Source organism: Schistocerca cancellata, chromosome 1, assembly GCF_023864275.1.
Source record: "Schistocerca cancellata isolate TAMUIC-IGC-003103 chromosome 1, iqSchCanc2.1, whole genome shotgun sequence".
NCBI classification, from domain to species: domain Eukaryota; kingdom Metazoa; phylum Arthropoda; class Insecta; order Orthoptera; family Acrididae; genus Schistocerca; species Schistocerca cancellata.
In genome coordinates this window covers 1,190,528,184-1,190,552,293 of record NC_064626.1, presented here as the reverse complement: position 1 = coordinate 1,190,552,293, position 24,110 = coordinate 1,190,528,184, and the positions used below count along the sequence as shown (strand labels likewise).

Below are 24,110 nucleotides of genomic sequence, written 5' to 3'. Positions count from 1 at the left end.
GGAGGTTATATTCCCAGTGCATCCTGATCAACGTTTGTGCCATCCCTACGTCACGTTAGGGGAATGCTGTGATCGGGGAATGTTGTGTAGAGGCAGCGGCCTATAACTAATCCCTCCTTTGATCGCTTGAGCGCATAAACCGTCTATAATGCCGGCGAGAGACAATGCTCTCCTTCAGAATAATTAAACTGCATGGGAAAATATTTCTGCTGGTAATGAGACATTAACACGTGGCTTTAATAACACAAGCAAATTGCAATAGGCACCCGTGGTCTAGGGGGGGATCCGCCACCGAACTTGAACAGGATGTGTTGCGACGTCCGCAACGACCAAACACATCAACAACGAACAAAATGAAAAAAAAGGGGTAGCGTCTTTTATTTATAATCAAAACGTCTTCGGTCCCGGGTTCGACCCTCGCCACTGCCTAAATTTTGATAAATAATCAGCATTGGCGGCCGAAGACTTACGGCATAAGAAGTCAGCCTCATTCTTCCAACGGCCTTGTCAAAGAGGGCGGGGGAGCGGATAGAGGTTCAGGGCACTCTCTTGTCCTAGGGGTGGGAAATTGCCCCTAAAGGCGGAAGAATCAGCAACGATCAGCGACATGAGGATGCAGAAGGCAATGGAAACCACTGCATTAAAGACACGTAACGTGTATCCACAGGACATGTGGCCTGTAATTGAAGAAGTGTCATGATGATCTCTCCATTGGTAAAAGATTCCGGTATAGTCCCCCATTCGGATCTCCGGGAGGGGACTGCCAAGGGGGAGGTTACCATGAGAAAAAGATTGAATAATCAACGAAAGAATAACGTTCTACGAGTCGGGGCGTGGAATGTCAGAAACTTGAACGTGGTAGGGAAACTAGAAAATCTGAAAAGGGAAATGCAAAGGCTCAATCTAGATATAGTAGGGTTCAGTGAAGTGAAGTGGAAGGAAGACAAGGATTTCTGGTCAGATGAGTATCGAGTAAAGTCAACAGCAGCAGAAAATGGTATAACAGGTGTAGGGTTCATTATGAAGAGGAAGGTAGGGCAGAGGGTGTGTTACCGTGAACAGTTCAGTGCCCGGGTTGTTCTAATCAGAATCGACAGCAGACCAACACCGACAACGATAGTTCAGGTATACATGCCGACGTCGCAAGCTGAATATGAACAGGTAGAGAAAGTGGGATATTGAAAGGGTAATGCAGTATGTAAAGGGGGACGAAAATCTAATAGTCATAGGTGACTGGAATGCAGTTGTAGGGGAAGGAGTAGAAGAAAAGGTTACAGGAGAATATGGGCTTGGGACAAGGAATGAAAGAGGAGAAAGACTAATTGAGTTCTGTAACAAGTTTCAGCTAGTAATAGCGAATACACTGTTCAAGAATCACAAGAGGAGGAGGTATACTTGGAAAAGGCCGGGAGATACGGGAAGATTTCAATTAGATTACATCATGGTCAGACAGAGATTCCGAAATCAGATAATGGATTGTAAGGCGTACCCAGGAGCAGATATAGACTGAGATCACAATATACACTCCTGGAAATTGAAATAAGAACACCGTGAATTCATTGTTCCAGGAAGGGGAAACTTTATTGACACATTCCTGGGGTCAGATACATCACATGATCACACTGACAGAACCACAGGCACATAGACACAGGCAACAGAGCATGCACAATGTCGGCACTAGTACAGTGTATATCCCCCTTTCGCAGCAATGCAGGCTGCTATTCTCCCATGGAGACGATCGTAGAGATGCTGGATGTAGTCCTGTGGAACGGCTTGCCATGCCATTTCCACCTGGCGCCTCAGTTGGACCAGCGTTCGTGCTGGACGTGCAGACCGCGTGAGACGACGCTTCATCCAGTCCCAAACATGCTCAATGGGGGACAGATCCGGAGATCTTGTTGGCCAGGGTAGTTGACTTACACCTTCTAGAGCACGTTGGGTGGCACGGGATACATGCGGACGTGCATTGTCCTGTTGGAACAGCAAGTTCCCTTGCCGGTCTAGGAATGGTAGAACGATGGGTTCGATGACGGTTTGGATGTACCGTGCACTATTCAGTGTCTCCTCGACGATCACCAGTAGTGTACGGCCAGTGTAGGAGATCGCTCCCCACACCATGATGCCGGGTGTTGGCCCTGTGTGCCTCGGTCGTATGCAGTCCTGATTGTGACGCTCACCTGCACGGCGCCAAACACGCATACGACCATCATTGGCACCAAGGCAGAAGCGACTCTCATCGCTGAAGACGACACGTCTCCATTCGTCCCTCCATTCACGCCTGTCGCGACACCACTGGAGGCGGGCTGCACGATGTTGGGGCGTGAGCGGAAGACGGCCTAACGGTGTGCGGGACCGTAGCCCAGCTTCATGGAGACGGTTGCGAATGGTCCTCGCCGATACTCCAGGAGCAACAGTGTCCCTAATTTGCTGGGAAGTGGCGGTGCGGTCCCCTACGGCACTGCGTAGGATCCTACGGTCTTGGCGTGCATCCGTGCGTCACTGCGGTCCGGTCCCAGGTCGACGGGCACGTGCACCTTCCGCCGACCACTGGCGACAACATCGATGTACTGTGGAGACCTCACGCCCCACGTGTTGAGCAATTCGGCGGTACGTCCACCCGGCCTCCCGCATGCCCACTATACGCCCTCGCTCAAAGTCCGTCAACTGCACATACGGTTCACGTCCACGCTGTCGCGGCATGCTACCAGTGTTAAAGACTGCGATGGAGCTCCGTATGCTACGGCAAACTGGCTGACACTGACGGCGGCGGTGCACAAATGCTGCGCAGCTAGCGCCATTCGACGGCCAACACCGCGGTTCCTGGTGTGTCCACTGTGCCGTGCGTGTGATCATTGCTTGTACAGCCCTCTCGCAGTGTCCGGAGCAAGTATGGTGGGTCTGACACACCGGTGTCAATGTGTTCTTTTTTCCATTTCCAGGAGTGTAGTAGTGATGAAGAGTAGGCTGATGTTCAAGACATTAGTCAGGAAGAATCAATCCGCAAAGAAGTGGGATACGGAAGTACTAAGGAATGACGAGATACGTTTGAAGTTCTCTAACGCTATAGATACAGCAATAAGGAATAGCGCAGTAGGCAGTACAGTTGAAGAGGAATGGACATCTCTAAAAAGGGCCATCACAGAAGTTGGGAAGGAAAACATAGGTACAAAGAAGGTAGCTGCGAAGAAACCATGGGTAACACAAGAAATACTTCAGTTGATTGGTGAAAGGAGGAAGTACAAACATGTTCCGGGAAAATCAGGAATACAGAAATACAATAGAACATAAAATGGTGCAAGCTGTTCGAGATTCTGAAAAAAGTAGGGGTAAGCTACAAGGAGAGACGGGTCATATACAATATGTTCAGCAACCAAGAGTGAATAATAAGAGTGGACGATCAAGAACGAAGTGCTCGTATTAAGAAGGGTGTAAGTCAAGGCTGTAGCCTTTCGCCCCTACTCTTCAATCTGTACATCGAGGAAGCAATGATGGAAATAAAAGAAAGGTTCAGGAGTGGAATTAAAATACAAGGTGAAAGGATATCAATGATACGATTCGCTGATGACATTGCTATCCTGAGTGAAAGTGAAGAAGAATTAAATGATCTGCTGAACGGAATGAACAGTCTAATGATTACACAGTATGGTTTGAGAGTAAATCGGAGAAAGACGAAGGTAATGAGAAGTAGTAGAAATGAGAACAGCGAGAAACTTAACATCAGGATTGATGGTCACGAAGTCAATGAAGTTAAGGAATTCTGCTAACCAAGTCAGTAAAATAACCAATGACGGACGGAGCAAGGAGAACATCAAAAGCAGACTCGCTGTGGCAAAAAAGGCATTTCTGGCCAAGAGAAGTCTACTAATATCAAATACCGGCCTTAATTTGAGGAAGAAATTTCTGAGGATGTACGTCTGGAGTACAGCATTGTATGGTAGTGAAACATGGACTGTGGGAAAACCGGAACGGAAGAGAATCGAAGCATTTGAGATGTGGTGCTATAGGCGAATTTTGAAAATTAGGTGGATTGATAAGGTAAGGAATGAGGTGGTTCTACGCAGAATCGGAGAGGAAAGGAATATTTGGAAAACACTGATAAGGAGAAGGGACAGGATGATAGGACATCTGCTAAGACATGAGGCAATGACTTCCATGGTACTAGTGGAAGCAACATTTCACAAGAAAGTAAAGTAATTAATTTTCTCTCGATTATTTTTTTCATTCTTCTGTAGATCTTCCGACAATCGTTGTTGGTCTACTTTAGTCCGTACTCATTTAGATTTTGCTGAAATATGTATCTCATTCACATTTCATTCAGATGTTACACTAAAGGATGCAAGTCTTTTGTATTTAATAAGGAGTAAATTTTGTGGTAATAAAACGTGCTATACTGCACAACACGTTGTTGAACAACGCTTGTCTCAGCCCGAAAATATCAAACCATCGCTTTTAGCGACTCAGCTGTCTCGACCGAGAGGTTGTATTTATAATTTGGGAGCAAATGCGACCTCGCACTATCTACTTTTTTTTCCGAAATGTGACCGCTTTCTTCATATTGAATTGTTTTTCTGTTCCCACAATTATTCTCTTTACTGATCCTTCCAAGTTTACTATTGCACGACGCGACAGTACAGGCTCCAGCAACCTGTCCGTTCTTCTGGCAAGAGCTTCCCCAGATTTTTTTCCGTGCTGACATTTTTATTACCTGTATTGGTACAGTACGAACTTGATCCGTCGGTACAGGTTTTGACATACTTCAACAGCTTCAAGTATCAAATACTTCCAGTTTCTTCGTCTCAGATTTTCCTCTGTTACTGTGCTCGACACTTCAATCTTTTCCATACAATGAGACCTTGTTTTCGGGTCATCAGTCTTCATGTCTTGTCTGATACGGCTATGAATTCCTCTCTTCTGCCAACCTCTTCACCTCAGAGTAGGGCTTGCAACCTCAATTCTCAATAATTCGTTTGACGTATTCCAATCTCTGTCTTCCTCTATAATCTTTACCCTATACAGATACCCACAGTACCACGGAAGTTATTCCCCGATGTTGTAGCAGATGTCCTATCGTCCTGTCCGTTCTTATTGCCAGTCTCTTAATTATATTCCTTTCCTCGCATAGTCTGCGGAGAATCTCATAATTCCTTACCTTATCAGTCAACCTAATTTTCAACATTTTTCTGTAGCACTGCAACTCAGATGCTCCGATTCTGTTCTTTTCCTGTTTTCCAACAGTCTACGTGACTAGTGAATTAAGTCATCAGTCATCATCAGAATGGGAAGAAATTACATGTGGTGTCCCACAAGGATCCATCTTAGGGCCACTGCTTTTTCTTGGGTACATTAATGATCTCTCATCAGTTACACTGCCAGAAGCAGAGTTCGTTTTGTTTGCAGATGACACAAGTATTGCAATAAATAGTATGTCGAGTGTAGTTCTAGAAAGATCTGCTAATGATATTTTCATGGATATTAATAAATGGTTTAAAGCCAACTCACTGACATTAAACTTCGAAAAGACTCACTGTATGCAATTCAGAACCTGTAAGAGGTTTCCACCCAGCATATGCGTAAAGTATGAAGAAGAGCAGTTAGAAGAGTTTGACAGTCTTAAATTCCTGGGATTACAACTTGATAATAAATTCAGTTGGGAGGAGCACACCACAGAACTGCAGAAACGCCTTAACAAATATGTATTTTCAATTCGAGTGTTAGCAGACATAGGCGGCTTGCCTACTTTCATTCCATAATGTCATATGGTATAATATTTTAGGGTACCTCTACAAGTCAACCAGAACTTTTCAGAGTCCAAAAGCGTGTAATACGTATTATTTGTGGAGTAAATTCACGGACGTCCTGTAGAAACCTCTTGAAAGAACTGGGTATACTAACCACTGCCTCTCAGTATATTTACTCCTTAATGAAATTTGTGTTAAATAATATATCTCTTTTCCCAACAAACAGCTCAGTTCATACATACGATACCAGGAACAAAAATGATCTGCACAAGGACTTAAAAGCATTTACTTTAGTTCAAAAATGGGTCCACTACTCAGGAAAACTTATCTTCAATAATTTGCCAGCACACATAAAAAATTTAGTTACAAATAAAGATCAGTTTAAAAGGAGTCTGAAAGACTTACTAGTGGCCAACTCCTTCTACTCCATTGACGAATTTTTTAATAGAAACAAATGATGTATTGTATATACTCATACAATTAGTGTTGTTATTTCAGCTTAAAAATGATGTGTTGTATATACTCATACTACTAGTATTGTTATTTCAGCTTTAAAAAAATTACATGTTCCACATACACGAGCATCTCCTCATCACGGATCTATGGAACGAAAATCTAATCTAATCTAATCTAATCACTACCATACAATGCCGTGCTCCAAACGAACTTACACAGAAATTTTTTCCTCAAGTGAAGACCGATATCTGTCTGATACTAGTGAACACATAGAAGTCAGTAAGTTGCCTTCCGCTGATGTGATCTGCATCTTTTGATTTTCTTTAAGGACGTTATTTGTAGTATAGAGTACTATAAAAGAAATACAGTTTTTGAGGCCAGTAACGTGAGCAACAGTAAATTCTGAGCTAAAATAAGAAAATGATCTATTTGGGGTAGTATGTAGCCATCACCAGCACAAAAACTCTGTTTTATGAATATATTGTGATATGCTTAATATGCTTACTGAAGCAGAGTATGAGCAACTAATAGAGTAAGTTGATTACATGTATGTCCTGTAGTTCGCTTTGCACGACATATATCAATGAAACGGTGGAAGTCAGTTTACAGAATCTTGACATAAATATGGCTGCATGCTGACCATTCACAGACAAGTTCAGGAAACAGAAATTAATATTTGGTTTAATAAAATAAGTTATGAAATAACACAAGTATCTAAATACAAATTCTGCTATACAACAAAAGACGTAGTCCAGTGGCATCTTTTCAGCTTATTTTCTAATTTACCTCGGCTTTCAGGAATTTATTGTCACTGAGTAAGTAATCAAAGATTTTGGTAGCAATGTTATTCACTCCTTTCTGTGCTAAGGTCATTTTAATGAAGATTAATGAAGGTATGACGGATGTCATTGTTCCTGATAAACTCTAGTGATCTACGAAAAATGTACTCTGATGCCACAGTTAAAACACTTAACTTCTTAAACTGTTGTATACAAGATGGTTGACGGTGAGACCTACGTATTATTCTTCAGACACTCTTATGAGCAACGTATTATTTCTGTCTTTCCAAGCTCGCAATAACACAGTGCGCGAAAGTGACTGTACTGAGTTGCTTAAAAAACCCTACAATGTATTTTTAATTACATTCTTACCAATATATACGGCAAAAATCGTCAACATTCTAGGTTACTTATAAACTTTTTGTAACAAGCTTTAAATTTACAAAAATGTTGTACATCATTAGTGAGAACGTTACGCACCGGTTTTAAAATGTGTGATACATTATCACAACATGTTTTGGAACTATATTATCCTACTATAATGTGCTAAAAAAACAAGGAAATAAATCAGTACGTTCAAACAATACACACACTGACAACAACGTAAAAACCTATATTGTCCTGCAGAATAATAGTCCTTAACGTTTCTATGCCGCTAGGCACCGTCGAAAGTAAAAAGCCAGCGGCAAAGACGCATCGCCAGATATAAAAGTCCTCCTGAACAACTCATGCTGGCATATAATACTCACAAGGCTCAGTGGTAAACTGAAGGCAACTACCTTCACCAACGAAATACAACACCATGATCTACCGCACATAACACAGCCCCAAACGATGCTAATGTCTACTGTACAATACTTGAAACCTAACGCCGCTAAGTAAAATAAGTTGTTAGCTGATTCTCGTTGAGGACATCGCTGAAGCGTTCCCAGAAATGTTCCTCCGATGCTTCTGTCTTCTCATTTAACGCTGACTCATTCGTCTCTTAGAGCGCAAAGGATTTCAGCTACCTCTAAATTCGACAGCAACCTCTGTTTTCCCTTGAAGTGCTGTAATGCTGCCCAGCGAATACACCTCACTCCTGAGGTGCGGAATGATGACAGTACTCCTGACAACGTGTTAGATTTTATGAGGAGGAGGAATGGTGCGTCAGAGAATCGAATATACTGTAACATCCAACCCCCTCCCCCCTTCCCACAATCCCTGTCCTCATTCCCAGATCCTAGCACTGCATCAATGTCTGTCGTCAGCGAATCACTGATATCGTTTCACCACGAATTTTAATCACAACACTGCACCTACGACACGCAGGCCCATCAGTAGATGGCTTTCGTCCTTTCTAAACCAAGTACTTCGCTCAGTAACTTCCATTCTTCGAGCAGTATTAACAACAAGTATAACAGTATACGTAATTAACGTGATAACAGTAGAGTCGTTGTTGCAGCGATAGCTGAGGTCGCCCAGCGGACAGCCTACCCCACAACTGTTCCGTCGGCGCTTGCAGCAATACGTGCTCTGTCTGTGACCGTCGAAGCCGTCCTCGCAGGAAGAGGCCACAAACGCTGTTACCCGCCTTTGAGCGCCTGCTGCGGCGGCGTACGCACAAACACGCCTCCTCACGCACGCGCACACACCGAATGCGTCTTCCACCTCGTTAACCGCTCCAAAGCAAACACAGGCGGACTGTATTAAAGGTGGGCCGTCTGTCCCCCCAGGTATGCAGACGAGGTGGTACCAGCTGTAATTTCCGCCCTCCGCTGGACGACAATGGAAATTTTGTGTCACCCTTTGTCCGTCTGAGGGTGCCTGCAGCAACACAAGAGATATCTGTCTTTGCTCCGATTACTATCTACACCTCCGGTGACAAGAGAAAATTACATCCTTTATGCTTTCTACCAGCAGATGCTGCTGGTTGAGTAGCTGAGAGAAAAGGTCTTGGTGAGGGGCCTTTTCTGACACACGAAACATATGCGGGTAGGGACTTTCAGGAAACAATGTTCCGACTCGTAGCTCAGCAGTTCCTTCTCGTCTGCATTCGTCACAAACAAGATCTCCATTGTGGTACAGTACCGTTGACAAAGAGACGTTACTGTCTTTCATATGCTTGCACTTATCTCAAATTAAGATATTCCTCACGGATAATTCTGCTTGGATGACAAACCACCAATTAAAATAGCAATATGGTCAGTGGAGCAGAGCAGTGCAATACCTATGCGACCCTATTCACCTACATCTACATCAGTAGGATTACAGTGGGCACACGGGACGACCTCTACCTTGAATATCACGTTACACTGATAAGTATGTTCTTCGTGCTCCCCAATCCTGTTCCCCAGACAACTACTAGAAATTTATCAATGTCAGAAAACTCCCAAAGTCTTAGACAACGGTACAAGTTATATTGAAGGTCATGACGTAACTATATAGTGGCCAAGCGATATAAAACTGCCGGGGAACTCCCTCCCTATCTACGTATCTCAGTCAATGAAAGAGCAATAAAGTGGCGGGAAACCCATTAAGGGGGTAGGGCGTCAAACTGGCCGACTTGGAGCAGGAGAGGCACCACAGGACATTTTAATTTCCACTGTCTATACTTTTACAAATAAATTCATAAAACTTTGTCAGCATGACCAGGAAGGAATCAGGATTCACCCTCATAGCAGTGGAAGTTCAAAAATATAACAAAAAATATATTTTTTTACATATGAAATGTCATCATTTTTTTCATTTACTATTGGCTGCATTCGTTGCTATAGGTACACTTTTCTTCATAACTAAGGGAGATTCTTCGACGAGTTTTGCACAGCATACAAATCATACTTACAGGTGTATGAAACCCTAGAATTTTCCAACTCTATTTAAAACTGTGCTAAAAATTGAGATAATTAACCATACAATTTAAGTTTTTTCTAAACATGAAGTTTAAAATGTAACAGCTCATTCATTTTATCATTAATTAAATAAATTTTTGAGTTTCATACACCTGTAAGTATGGTTTGTATGCTGTGCAAAATTCACCGAAGAATCTCCTTAGTTGTGAAGAGAAGTGTACCTATAGCAACAAATGCAGCCAATAGTAGGTGAAAAAATGATGAAATTTCACACGTAAAAAAATTTTTTTTGTTTTACTTTTAAACTTACATTGCTGTGAGTTTGAATCCTGAATCCTTCCTGGTCATGTTGACAAAGTTTTATGAATTTATTTGTAAAAGTATAGACAGTGGAAATTAAAATGTAGTGTGGTGCCCCTCCTACTCCAAGTCGGCCCGTTTGACGTCCTACCTTCCCTTAACCAATTCGAACTGAGCTCTCCCCTCCCCACCCTTTCTTACATTATGACTCCAGCAGCGCGGGTCCCCCTCATTCGAGGTCTGAGCATCATGTGGGAATCTCTTATGTCCATCTTTATAGAACATAGTTGCTGGACATCGACTGTTGAATGAAAATGTCATGCCGGCCGGAGTGGCCGTGCGGTTCTAGGCGCTAAAGTCGCTGGTTCGAACCCTGCCTCGGGCATGGATGTGTGTGATGTCCTTAGGTTAGTTAGGTTTACTTAGTTCTAAGTTCTAGGAGACTGATGACCTCAGAAGTTAAGTCGCATAGTGCTCAGCCCCATTTGAACCATTTTTTTCTAAATGTCATATCAAAATACCATCAGGCATCTAAATTTTCAGCATAAATAAAATAAAACTGGAAATTTAGACACTGAACGTGTTCATCTGAAATCTTATGAGAGAATAGCTGTGACTTACCGTAATTTGTTATTAACGAGTATACACATCATTATCCTCTCCTTATACTGCTCAGCTCCTGAAGGAACTTCACCCATCAAAGCGTCCCAGTTGTAGATGAAAAAGATACGGAAGGGCTGGAGGGGATGCTTGATCCTCATTGGTCCAGGGGGAAGGGGTTTCCCATCATTTCATTGTGCCCCCATTGGCTGAGAGGGGTTTCCCGCCAATTTTATGCCACTTGACGACTATAGAGTTACTTCATGACGTTGAATACAACTAGCACAATTGCCTAAGACTTGTGAGGGTTCCTCTGGGTGACCCTGATCAATTTCTAGTGGTTTCTCGGGGATGAATGGAGTGAGGGCTACCAAGGACAGCAAGTGAGCATGATCGTCCCGAATGCCCATTACCGTACTGCCTATATCAATAATCCGCAGCACTCCTTACTGTGTGTGGTGGTGGGTCTTCAGATAGTACTACATTTTTCCCTCGGGTTAGCTGTACCCTGTTGTCTCACTGGCTGCCACAATAGCGTCTCCAATGTGAAGAGGTCGAAAAATCAGCCAACCAGTTGCGGAACAAAGGTTTATATCCTTGACCTAGGTTTCGATATTTTTAAAAATGTCTTTTTCAGAAGGAGTGGGGTTTGTTATATCACATGGTGGTTCACTACTGGCCATTAAAATTGCTACACCAAGAAGAAATGCAGATGATAAACGGGTATTCATTGGACAAATATATTATACTAGAACTGACATGTGATTACATTTTCACGCAATTTGGGTGCATAGATCCTGAGAAATCAGTACCCAGAACAACCACCTCTTGCCGTAATAACGGCCTTGATACGCTTGGGAATTGAGTCAAACAGAGCTTGGATGGCGCTTACAGGTACAGCTGCGCTTGCAGCTTCAACACGATACCACAGTTCATCAAGAGTAGTGACTGGCGTATTGTGACGAGCCAGTTGCTCGGCCACCATTGACCAGACGTTTTCAATTGGTGAGAGATCTGGAGAATGTGCTGGCCAGGACAGCTGTCGAACATTTTCTGTATCCAGAAATGCCCGTACAGGACCTGCAACATGCGGTCGTGCATTATCCTGCCGAATTGTAGGGTTTCGCAGGGATCGAATGCAGGGTAGAGCTAAGGGTCGTAACACATCTGAAATGTAACGTCCACTGTTCAAAGTGCCGTCAATGTGAACAAGAGGTGGCCGAGACGTGTAACCAATAGCATCCCATACCATCACGCCGGGTGATACGCCAGTATGGCGATGACGAATACACGCTTGAAATGTGCGTTCACCGCGATGTCGCCAAACACGGATGCGACCATCATGATGCTGTAAACAGAACCTGAATTCATCCGAAAAAATGACGTTTCGCCATTCGTGTACCCAGGTTCGTCGTCGAGTCCACCATCGCACGCGCTCCTGTCTGTGATGCAGCGTCAAGGGTAACTGCAGCCATTGTCTCCGAGCTGATAGCCCATGCTGCTGCAAACGTCGTCGAACTGTTCGTGCATACGGTTGTTGTCTTGCAAACGCCCCCATCTGTTGACTCAGGGATCGAGACGTGGCTGCACGATCCGTTACAGCCATGCGGCTAAGATGTCTGTCATCTTGACTGCTAGTGATACGAGGCCGTCGGGATCCAGCACGGCGTTCCGTATTACCCTCCCAAACTCACCGGCCCCATATTCTGCTAACAGTCATTGGATCTCGACCAACGAGAGCAGCAATGTCGCGATAAGATAAACCGCAATCGCGATAGGCTACAATCCGACCTTTATCAAAGTCGGAAACGTGATGGTACGCATTTCTCCTCCTTACACGAGGCATCACAACAACGTTTCATCAGGTAGTGCCGGTCAACTGCTGTTTGTGTATGAGAAATCGGTTGGAAACTTTCCTTATGTCAGCACGTTGTAGGTATCGCCACCGGCGCCAGCCTTGTGTGAATGCTCTGAAAAGCTGATCATTTGCATATGGCAGCATCTTCTTCCTGTCGGTTAAATTTCGCGTCTGTAGCATGTCATTTTCGTGATGTAGCAGTTTTAATGGCCAGTAGTGAACATTAGATTAGCTGAACCCGATGTGACGTAAAAAGGCCCACTACTTCTAACGACAAAAATCGAAACCTAGGTCAAGGGCTAATAAACCTTTGTTTTGCAACTGTTTGGCTGATTTTTCAACCTCTTCAGATTTACACAATTGCTGTTTCGCAGCCACGTTCAAGATTTCGTCTTCAATGTGTTGAATCAAGTCTACAGACATGTATGCTTAGTGTACATCTTGTTGCATCCCATCTTTTGCAGCATTTTCCCTCGGGGTTAACATTACTTCAAGTTTGAACTTCTGACGATTAATAGATCCCTACTAATTTGGGTGCACCCTCCCTTGACACGTGATACATAATCTTTCTGAAGAGGTGCAGTTCATCTTAGTGGCTCCATTTGAGTGCCAGTGGAAGGCAACACCTCGAAATTCATGGTTAGGGTGATGGGCGTTAATGGATGTTACAGTATGAGTTCTCCCTGGTTCCTGTCCCTCTCTACAGGGCACCTAGACCTACCATTGAAACACCATTCACAGTCTAATTCACTATTAGTGGCAGATCCTGTACTTCCAGAACAGAAGACAGTATCCACATAAAGATATAGTACTACTTGAGGTACCTTAGATATCTCTCGTACACGACTCTTGGTAGCCGGTCCAGCAAAATCGGTTAGACAAGTGCAATGTGTGCCCCTTATCCATTGGATGAATTACATTACCTGAAGATGCTCCCAGTGAATGTAAGACTGTTTTAAGTGGTCGTTCATATTCAGATGTCTAGTGGCAGATATTTTAGATAGTTACTGTTTCTAGTGATTTGTAGCTAATAGCAAAAGATCTGGCAGATAACTCGAGAAAATTCTGTTCTTATCTCTAACCGGGTCTAAAGCTCCCATTCAGTTCCTTGTTGACCAGACTGGTGCGCCGGTGGCAGATAGCCGAACAAAAGGCGAAGTTTTAAATTTCACATTTAAGAAATCGTTCACATGGAAGTGTCGTGCAAAGATACCGTCATTTGACCATCGGACAGATTCCCGTATGGGCGACATAGTAATAAGCATCCCTTACGTAAAGAAACATCTGAAAGATTTGAAAGAAGAAATAAAGCACCAGGTGCAGATAAAATCCTAATCGCCTTACAAATGGTACCCTAGGGCATTGGCTTCTTAGCTAGCCTGCATTTATCGTGAATCTCTCGTCCAACACAAAGTCTCAAGTGACTGGTGACAGCGAAGGTGACTCCACTACATAAGGAGGATAAAAGATCAGATCCGTAAAATTATAGACCAATATTCCAAACTTGTGTTTGCTGCAGAATCCTTGAACACATTCTCAGCTCGAATATAATAAACTTTCTTGAGGCTGAGTAGCTAATGTCCACGAATCAGCATGGTCTTAGAAAGCATCGCTCGTGCGAAACTCAGCTTGCCCTTTATTCACATGGTGAGAACTATGGATGAAGGGCAACAGGCATAGTCCATATTTCTAGGTTTCTGGAAAGCATTTGACACGGTACCCCATTGCAGACTGTTAACGAAAGTACGAACATATGGAATAAGTTCTCAGATATGTGACTGGCTCGAAGATTTCTTAAGTAATAGAGGCCAGTATGTTGTCCTCGACGGCGAGTGTTCGTCAGAGACAAGGGTATCGTCAGGAGTGCTGCAGGGAAGTGTGATGGGACCGCGGTTGTTCTCTGTATACATAAATGATTTGGCGGACTGGGTGGGCAGCAATCTGCGATTGTTCGCTGATGATGCTGTGGTGTACGGTAAGGTGTGGAAGTTGAATTACTTTAGGAAGATACGAGACGACTTAGACAAAATTTCTAGTTGGTGTGATGAATGACAGCTAGCTTTAAATGTGGAAAAACTTAAGTTAATGCTGATGAGTAGGAAGATCAAACATGTAATGTACAGATCCATTGTCACTAGTGCCCTGCCTGACATAGTCAAGTCGTTTAAATATCTGGGTGTAACGTTGCAAAGCGATGTGAAATGGAACGAGCATAGGGAAGCCGAATGGGCGACTTTAGTTTATTGGGAGAATTTTAGGACAAAGTTGGTCACCTGTAAGGAAGAGCGCATATAGGACGTTGGTGCGACCTATTCTTGAGTACTGCTCCGGTGTTTGGGATCCGTAACAGATCGTATTGAAGGACGACATCGAGGGAATTCAGAAGCGGTCTGCTAGGTTTAGAACTGTCGTTTGAAGCTGACTGCTGAACGATTCTGCTGCCGCCAACGTACATTGTGCGTAAGGATCACGTGGATAGGATTATGAGAAATTAGGGCTCATACGGAGGCAAATAGATAGTGGTTTTTGCCTCCCGCTACTTGCGAGTGGAAATGACGCACACTACAGTGATTTGTGGAGTATATAGGTAGATGTAGTATTATCGAAGAGCAGCGAATTTCACTGCCTGTTTATCTGCAATAATTAAATTTGTTTACGTTCAGACGCAAATCTTGGTCCCAGCAACAATCGCCGATTCTCTGCAGGACTTTCTGCATTTTGGGACAGTCTTCATGCGCTTCTGTGCTTGTGGTATTTTCTTGCATTTTGTTATTACGCTTTACTGTGCGGTATAGAAAGATTCAGTCTCTGCCACGGTAGCAAGAAGTTAGGATCATAAGACTTAGCATACCACTAAGCGACAGGCTGTCTCAGAGCATGAGAATGATGGGGCGAGTTGTAGGCTATAGATACAGCGGTGATTTGTCTACGAGGCTTCGCGCCAAGATTTACTATTTAAACATTCATAAAGGTCCCCAACAGTGCTGCTGATGTTATTTGAAATGACAACATTTTAACAATAATGCAAAGTCTCTAAATTCATACCAAAAAAACTCTTCAACTCTCAGTTAATGTTGATATCATTGGTGGACAGAATCAACCAATCACAAGCGCTCCCGGAGTAAACCGTAAAGATAGTTCACAAGGATTCTACGACCGTTTTCCAAATAGACAATACGTTAGTCCGTGTGTGAAGTGTGATTTCGAGTGAAAAAGGAACTATTTGTTAAAAGTTGCCTCGGATAAAGTACGTATGCGAACTCGTATTTTTAAAAATTTTCTGCAACTTTTTACGGTGATCGAGAAATGATTATTAACCGGGAACTTAGTTGCTTACATTAACGTTAAACTGGTTCCAGAAATCGTTTCCTTGATTTTGTGATGTTATGAGTAGAAAGAAAATCAGGTTTCATCCTAATATTTCGCAATTCTCACTGTAATAACGTGCCATTCCGGTATGCAATGTTTATTGCATGCGTATTAGAGCCAGCGGTCGGCTGAGAAGCCGAAAGGGGGCAAAAACGAGTCATCTTCACGAAACAAATGGTAAACAAATTGTCTCCAGTTGTGATAGGAGAAATAGGAACTGATGAAGTGAGAACAACATCAGCGCTCAATCCACTGTGTGTTTTGCACCTGGCATTTCTTTTTGGTGAGTAATGTTCCATTCACGAACTCACCGTGTAACATACGAAGGCTGTATCTCACATCCCTTGTGGATGAGAATATTCACGGGTGATAAAGTCGCATATAAGACGGTGTATCACCGGTGAACAGTTTCACGGCGGATCTTTAATATACAGGGTGATTCAAAAAGAATACCACAACTTTAAAAATGTGTATTTAATGAAAGAAACATAATATAACCTTCTGTTATACATCATTACAAAGAGTATTTAAAAGGTTTTTTTCACTCAAAAACAAGTTCAGAGATGTTCAATATGGCCCCCTCCAGACACTCGAGCAATATCAACCCGATACTCCAACTCGTTCCACACTCTCTGTAGCATATCAGGCGTAACAGTTTGGATAGCTGTCGTTATTTCTCGTTTCAAATTATCAATGGTGGCTGGGAGAGGTGGCCGAAACACCATATCCTTAACATACCCCCATAAGAAAAAATCGCAGGGGGTAAGATCAGGGCTTCTTGGAGGCCAGTGATGAAGTGCTCTGTCACGGGCTGCCTGGCGGCCGATCCATCGCCTCGGGTAGTTGACTGTTTATACCAACGTTTAATACACCACCTATCAGGAGGTTTAACACCATACGTCGTTCGAAATGCACGCTGAACAACTGTCGTCGATTCACTTCTGCCGTACTCAATAACACAAAAAGCTTTCTGTTGAGCGGTCGCCATTTTAGCATCAACTGACGTTGACGCCTAGTCAACAGCGCCTCAAGCGAATAAATGTACAACTAAATGAAACTTTATAGCTCCCTTAATTCGCCGACAGATAGTGCTTAGCTCTGCCATTTGTCGTTGCAGAGTTTTAAATTCCTAAAGTTGTGGTATTCCTTTTGAATCACCCTACTGTAAACAATATGCGCGCTATTACAGCTGCTTGGGATACTCTTGACGTTCCCCTCATATTTATGGAATCTGTTCCTTTAAGAACGTGTTGAGTTCTATCCGGAAGGAAGTCCTGAACATGGCAGTCAGCCGCGATGAGCACTCGAACATGGAGGTGAACCACTCTATCTCTGTCTGTTTAGTCCTCTCCTGTGTCATCCTTTTACATCCTTTTTGTATCAGAGTAGCAGCTGCAATTATTTGCTGGATGTAACCCAGTCTGCCAGCCGGTGTGGCCGTGCGGTTCTAAGCACTTCAGTCTAGAATCGCGTGACCACTACGGTCGCAGGTTCGAATCCTGCCTCGGGCATGGATGTGTGTGATGTCCTTAGGTTAGTTAGGTTTAAGTAGTTCTAAATTCTAGGGGACTGATGACCACAGATGTTAAGTCCCATAGTGCTCAGAGCCATTTGAACCTTTTAACCCAGTCTCTAACTTCCTCTATAGTTTTTAGTTTTTACCCTCTCCGGATCCCTCGAGCACCGTGAACGTCATTCTCTGATGTCTCTCTACCGGGAGAGTCAGTGTTTTCCATGTATTCCTTCCTCTCCAATTTCGCGGAGGACCTCATTCCTTACCTTATCAATCCACCTAATTGTCAACATTGTTCTGTACCATCACATCTCAAATGCTTCGATTCTCTTACGTTCCGGTTTTCTCACAGTACATGTTTAGCTACCAAAAAATGCTGTGCTCCAAATGTGAATTTTCAGAAATTTTTTTCTCAAATGAAGACCTAGTAGAATGATCTTGGACAGGAATACCATTTTTGCCAGTGCTGGTCTACTTGCGATGTCCTCCTTGCCTCATCCGTCATAGATTTTTTTCTGCATAGGCAGGAGAATTCCTTAAGTTCATCCATTTCGCGGTCACCAATCCTGATGTTAAGTTTCTCGCTGTTCTCATTTCTGTTACTTGTCATTACTCTCATCTTTCTTCGATTTACTCTAATCCATGTTCTGTACTCCTCAGGCTGTTCATTCCATACAGCAGATCCTGTTATTCTTCTTTACTTTCATTGAGGATAGCAATGCCGTCAGCGAATCTTATTATTGATATCCTTCCATCTTGAATTGGAAACTCACTCTTGAATCTTTCATTTGTTTTCGTCAATGCTTTTTTTTTATCCGTGCACTGCGTACTTTATCTTCCACTCTTATCGTTCCCTCTTGGTTCTTGTGCATATTGTACACTACTCACCTTTTCTTATAGCTTAGCCCTAGTTTTCTGAGAAATTCGGACAGCTTGCACTATTTTACGTTGTCGAACGCTTTTCCCAGGGCCACAAATCATATGAGCGTGTCTTATTTTTCTCCAATCTTGCTTCAATTATCAACCATAACGTCGGAATTGCCTCTCTGGTGCCTTTATCTTTCCTAAAACCGAGCGAGGTGGCGCAGTGGTTAGCACGCTGGACTTGCATTCGGGAGGGCGACGGTTCAATCCCGTCTCCGGTCATCCTGATTTAGGTTTTCCGTGATTTCCCTAAATCGTTTCAGGCAAATGCCGGGATGGTTCCTTTGAAAGGGCACGGCCGATTTCCTTCCCAGTCCTTCCCTAACCCGAGCTTGCGCTCCGTCTCTAATGACCTCGTTGTCGACGGGACGTTAAACACTAACCACCACCACCACCATCTTTCCTAAAGCGAGACTCATCGTCATCCTACAAATCCTCAGTTTTCCTTTTCAGTCTTCTGTATATTACTTCTGTCAGCAACTTGGATGCATTGGCTGTTAAGCTGATGGTGTGATAATTCTTGCACTTGTCATCTCTTGCAATCTTAGGAACTGTGTGGATGATGTTTTCCCAAAATTCGGATGCTATATCGCAAATCGTACATTCTAGACACCAACGTGAACAATGGAATAGACGTACCACTATATGCATCTATCGACCAACCTTGTCGAAAACGAGAATGATATGCGTCTTCTCCATCCTTCATTGCTCTAGCGGCTGAAAAACTACGGGTATAGGGGAGCAAGGTCTTTGGCAAAATCTCAGTGATCTCCTACAAGAATCTCGTCTGGTCGCGATGCCTTTTCATTCTTGTGCAGTTTTAACTGAATCTGTATTCCGTGACCATTTATCTCAATATTTGCGACAATACAAATGCGGCGTTTGTGCCATGACTGAAGGAGCGAACCGCATTACGATTTCCCGCAATGAAATCATATTTAAAGACCAAATTCAGTAATTAGGCCCTCTCTGTGTGTTTAGTTTCGATGCCAGTATATTCAATGAGCGACTGGGTAAAACATTTCAATTCGCTTACTGCCCTTACTGGATTTTCGGTACGATAGTTGGGGAAACTTCACTTTAGAATTGAATGAACAGTTGTCGTGTTGCTCCTCGTAAGATTATTTTCGCTTCGTTTAACGTTTAAAGTCTGATTTCGCTTGGCCCCGCTACAGATGGCGAAGCTAAGCGTCCACCACCATTTTTTCTCCCATCTGCGTCCTCCCTCCCCACTTCCCCACACCTCACCTGTTCGTGAAACTACTTTCCTGGAACCTATTTCTTCATACAGAGATTTAACAAATTTTATAATTTCATGAACAGATTTAACAAATAATGTTATATTGTCAACAATATTGTTGATATTTGAAAACATTCTGTCTCAGTTGTTACTTCAATTATCCTTTATCGTACAGATAAAAAAAATTCGTGGTTTGCGAATGAATATTTTATTTGTGTATCCCAACCATTTTCGCCTTTTGAGACAGGAATCTTCAGTGGTTATTAGCACAATGGAAATCATCTAATTATCATATATTGATAGATCTTTTGTGATTATTGACATTTCATTTAAATCTATTTCTATTTTAAACTGTGTGGTTATGTATTTTTACATTAACTTTCGGTCCTTTTGATGCATCCAGGGGCTATAACATTATTCTCTAATAACTGAACCTTTAGTTCTGTCACGGGAAAAGTCATGTATAACACTAACGTTCCGTGAAACACGCCAATGTTATCCTCTGAGACGATTTCAAAGTTAGACAATGCGTGTGTCTAATGGAAAGGGGTATCGGACTATAATTTTGAATTTTGTGAAGTTGAGAGTAAAACCAAAAAGGCCTTAACCCTGGGAGTTAACAGAAGTGGTAAAATTATAAGTGAATGAAAAGCACATGAACGGTCACCAGCCTAATTAGGCACATTAATTTGGAAATATATATTTGAGAAAATAGGATATTAGTTACTGAAGATACTTTTGTTAAGATTTCCCTTTGAATAGCAAACAGGATACAAACTGACACAGTGCACGCTGTACTGTGTGTAGCAGCAGTTACCAATGACATACACACCAGTAAATTATGGGGAGCGAACTGCACCGAACTCATACTAATGACGGCCACAGTCAACAGCATAACTAAATCAAAATACTGAAACATCACTGCATGAAGTGCAGAACTAATTTTGGACATGAGGTGCTTCTATTTTAACTGACATGAATAACACAAATAAAGAAAAATATTTTAAATACACTGTTTAAGCTCCTCCGCATATAGCAATTTTCCTTACCGACAGTAATAGTTCATTTTTTTCTTAATAGAAGGACAATATGATAGGGACCCATAAACTGGTATAGTTTCACTACCCAAAGTTCTTTGATTATTGCAAAAGTAAAAACTATCTCTACAAGATAATCATTGACTTAAATTACTTTGCAAGGTAATAAAATGCTACAATGGTGTTAGTTAACTTCAAAAGGAACCATTCATGATGGGTACCAAAACTGCACTGTCTTTGAAAATGTGCGTAACTTCACTTCTAATAGTTCTACCGCAAACCGGTTCATTAAAGATTTATATTTACTTGTACTTTAATCGCCTGTGAAGCAGGTATTCTTGCAATTATATTTACACAATCTTGCACTATAATCCTACAAAACTATATTTTATAGCAAACTGAGGATACTTTAGCAAAAGCCTATCCAACTTCACTTTTACGGTTTTAGTTTTTAAATAATTAAAGATTCAATTTTTCCATTGATTAATCATTAAATTTTTGTAGTCAAACTTCCTATCTTAACAATTTCACTTTACTCTTGGTTTAACTTTTGCTACTCCTTTTACTTTAGACAGAAAATCACTTTTAAACACATGAATGCAGGAATTGTTCATTTAAATCAGGATACTCGGTTTTAGTAGCACTTAGGTGAGGACCCTGCGAAGGCTCGTGATTTGGACTGAAGTTATGGTTTCGAACACGTATTGATGTTTTATGTAATTATTATTAAAACAACACAAAAATTAACTACTTCATGCCAATACACATTACGTAACTGAATATATGAAGTCAGTGAAGCAGTTTCGAAGATTAATGTCAGGCGAAATGGCGGTTAACTTTCGATGTGCAAATACTCTATAAAATCTCTTCTTGGGGTCAGGTTTTCTACGTATTAGAGACATTCCATTATTCCATGAATACTAAATAATAGCCAGATTTACATCCGAGAGAAATCCCTTCTACTGCAGCTTCCAACTGCCTCTCTTTGCACCGTCGAGGTGTACCGTGCTAAGGCTAGCCACACGCTGCGTGCCGTTCACACAAAGGAGCCGCTCGGTTCGACCGCCAAACCAAACTTTTACATCGTGCCATGCCACTTTCGTTGCGAAGCGACGTCTCTGCAGCGTTTACATGTTACAAATACCATCTTTTAACAAACATACTTCTTTCATAAACATAGTCATATTACAATAATTTAAAATTTCGATATATTCTTTTGCTTTTTTCACATATACATTATAAACTCTAATTTTCTTGCCATATATCAAGGAGGTCAAACAACACAGACTGCACACTTGATAAATTTCAGATACACACTTACTTAAAATAAAGGTACTCCTAATCGATATAAGTGTTACAGGGTGTCGTTATATACGTACTACATGCACACAGTACAGATTTCTGTCACATTTAAACATATCTTGGCACGTATCTATACTGTAGTACACTTTGCAGCAGCAAAGCATTTTCCTAGTGTTCTCCCAATGAACCAAAGTCTGCCATAATATTACAGGCACGGACTATTTATTTATATTATCTTAATTCCATAATCTTGTAGAACAGACAATAACTTCCTCCTAGGAACCCGGTCATATGCCTTTTCTAGATCTATAAAGCATAGATACAATTCCGTGTTATGAGTGGAACAGGGAATTGTATCTATGCTTTATAGATCTAGAAAAGGCATATGACCGGGTTCCTAGGAGGAAGTTATTGTCTGTTCTACAAGATTATGGAGTAGGAGGCAAACTTTTGCAAGCAATTAAAGGTCTTTACATGGATAGTCAGGCAGCAGTTAGAGTTGACGGTAAATTGAGTTCATGGTTCAGAGTAGTTTCAGGGGTAAGACAAGGCTGCAACCCGTCTCCACTGTTGTTCATATTATTTATGGATCATATGTTGAAAACAATAGACTGACTGGGTGAGATTAAGATATGTGAACACAAAATAAGCAGTCTTGCATATGCGGATGACTTAGTTGTGATGGCAGATTCGATTGAAAGTTTGCAAAGTAATATTTCAGGGCTAGATCAGAAATGTAAGGACTATGGTATGAAGATTAGCATCTCCAAAACGAAAGTAATGTCAGTGGGAAAGAAATATAAACGGATTGAGTGCCAAATAGGAGGAACAAGGTTAGAACAGGTGGACGGTTTCAAGTACTTAGGATGCATAGTCTCACAGGATGGCAACATAGTGAAAGAACTGGAAGCGAGGTGTAGCAAAGCTAATGCAGTGAGCGCTCAGCTACGATCTACTCTTTTCTGCAAGAAGGAATTCAGTACCAAGACTAAGTTATCTGTGAACCGTTCAATCTTTCGACCAACTTTGTTGTATGGGAGCGAAAGCTGGTTGGATTCAGGTTACCTTATCAACAAGGTTGAGGTTACGCATATGAAAGTAGCTACGATGATTGCAGGTACTAGTAGATGGGAACAATGGCAGGAGGGTGTCCACAATGAGGAAATCAAAGAAAAACTGGGAATGAACTCTATAGATGTAGCAGTCAGGGCGAACAGGCTTAGATGGTGGGGTCATGTTACACGCATGGGAGAAGCAAGGTTACCCAAGAGACTCATGGATTCAGCAGTAGAGGGTAGGAGGAGTCGGGGCAGACCGAGGAGAAGGTACCTGGATTCGGTTACGAATGATTTTGAAGTAATAGGTTTAACATCAGAAGAGGTACCAATGTTAGCACTGAATAGGGGATCATGGAGGAACTGTATAAGGGGGGCTATGCTCCAGACTGAACGCTGAAGGGCATAATCAGTCTTAAATGATGATGATGATGATGATCTTAAAAGTTATTTAAAATGACTACTTATAGGCATGTATGCAAACATAAAATGTATACACCTCTTCAGAGAGATTGTATTCATGATCCCTGGGAACTCAGGTAGCGTACAGCGGGTGACGCAGTTGAAGTTTACAAAAACAGTAACACTGTATACAGCATGATTATAGAATGAGCCCTTGTTGTGATACTAAAGCAGTCTACTGACCTGTGAACGTGAGTGTGATCGTCACATGTCAGGCGAGGTGCGCACTGAGGCCGGCACGTCGACGCCAGCGGCGCGGCGCCCGTCTGGAACACACACACGCACACTCAGGTAACAACAAACAACATAAGTAACAACAACAACAACAACAACAACATTAGATGAAAATAATGAACAAGCCGCTCCTCACAACATCCACGGACATTGGCCTGGCGCGGTGGGATGGGGTGACTTTTTTTTATTTGCCCCCCCAGAATCTATGTTTTACATACTGTGCCGATTTTCGGCACGCTTGTGTTTCGGCCGCGAGTGGTAAGGTCGATATTGGCCTCGCCAGAGATACTGGAACGCCCAGTTGGCGGCGAGTGGCCCTCTGGCGACGAGGAGAGGAGGGTTGGAGAGTACCGAGCGAGAAGGACGGAACGGCACAGTGTTGGGGTCCGAATGGTCCAAATTGTGCATTAAT

General features: G+C 42.5%; 1 protein-coding gene across 1 annotated transcript in view; it reads right to left on the bottom strand.

Annotated features, from left to right (window-relative positions):
* The window catches only part of LOC126141559 (uncharacterized), a 447,793-nt gene extending 424,062 nt beyond the window's left edge, over positions 1-23,731 (bottom strand). Inside the window, exon 1 of the mRNA XM_049915262.1 lies at positions 23,648-23,731. The gene's annotated coding sequence lies outside the window, so the exon portion shown is untranslated. The remainder of the gene's footprint in view (positions 1-23,647) is intronic.
* Positions 23,732-24,110: the final 379 nt, after the last annotated feature.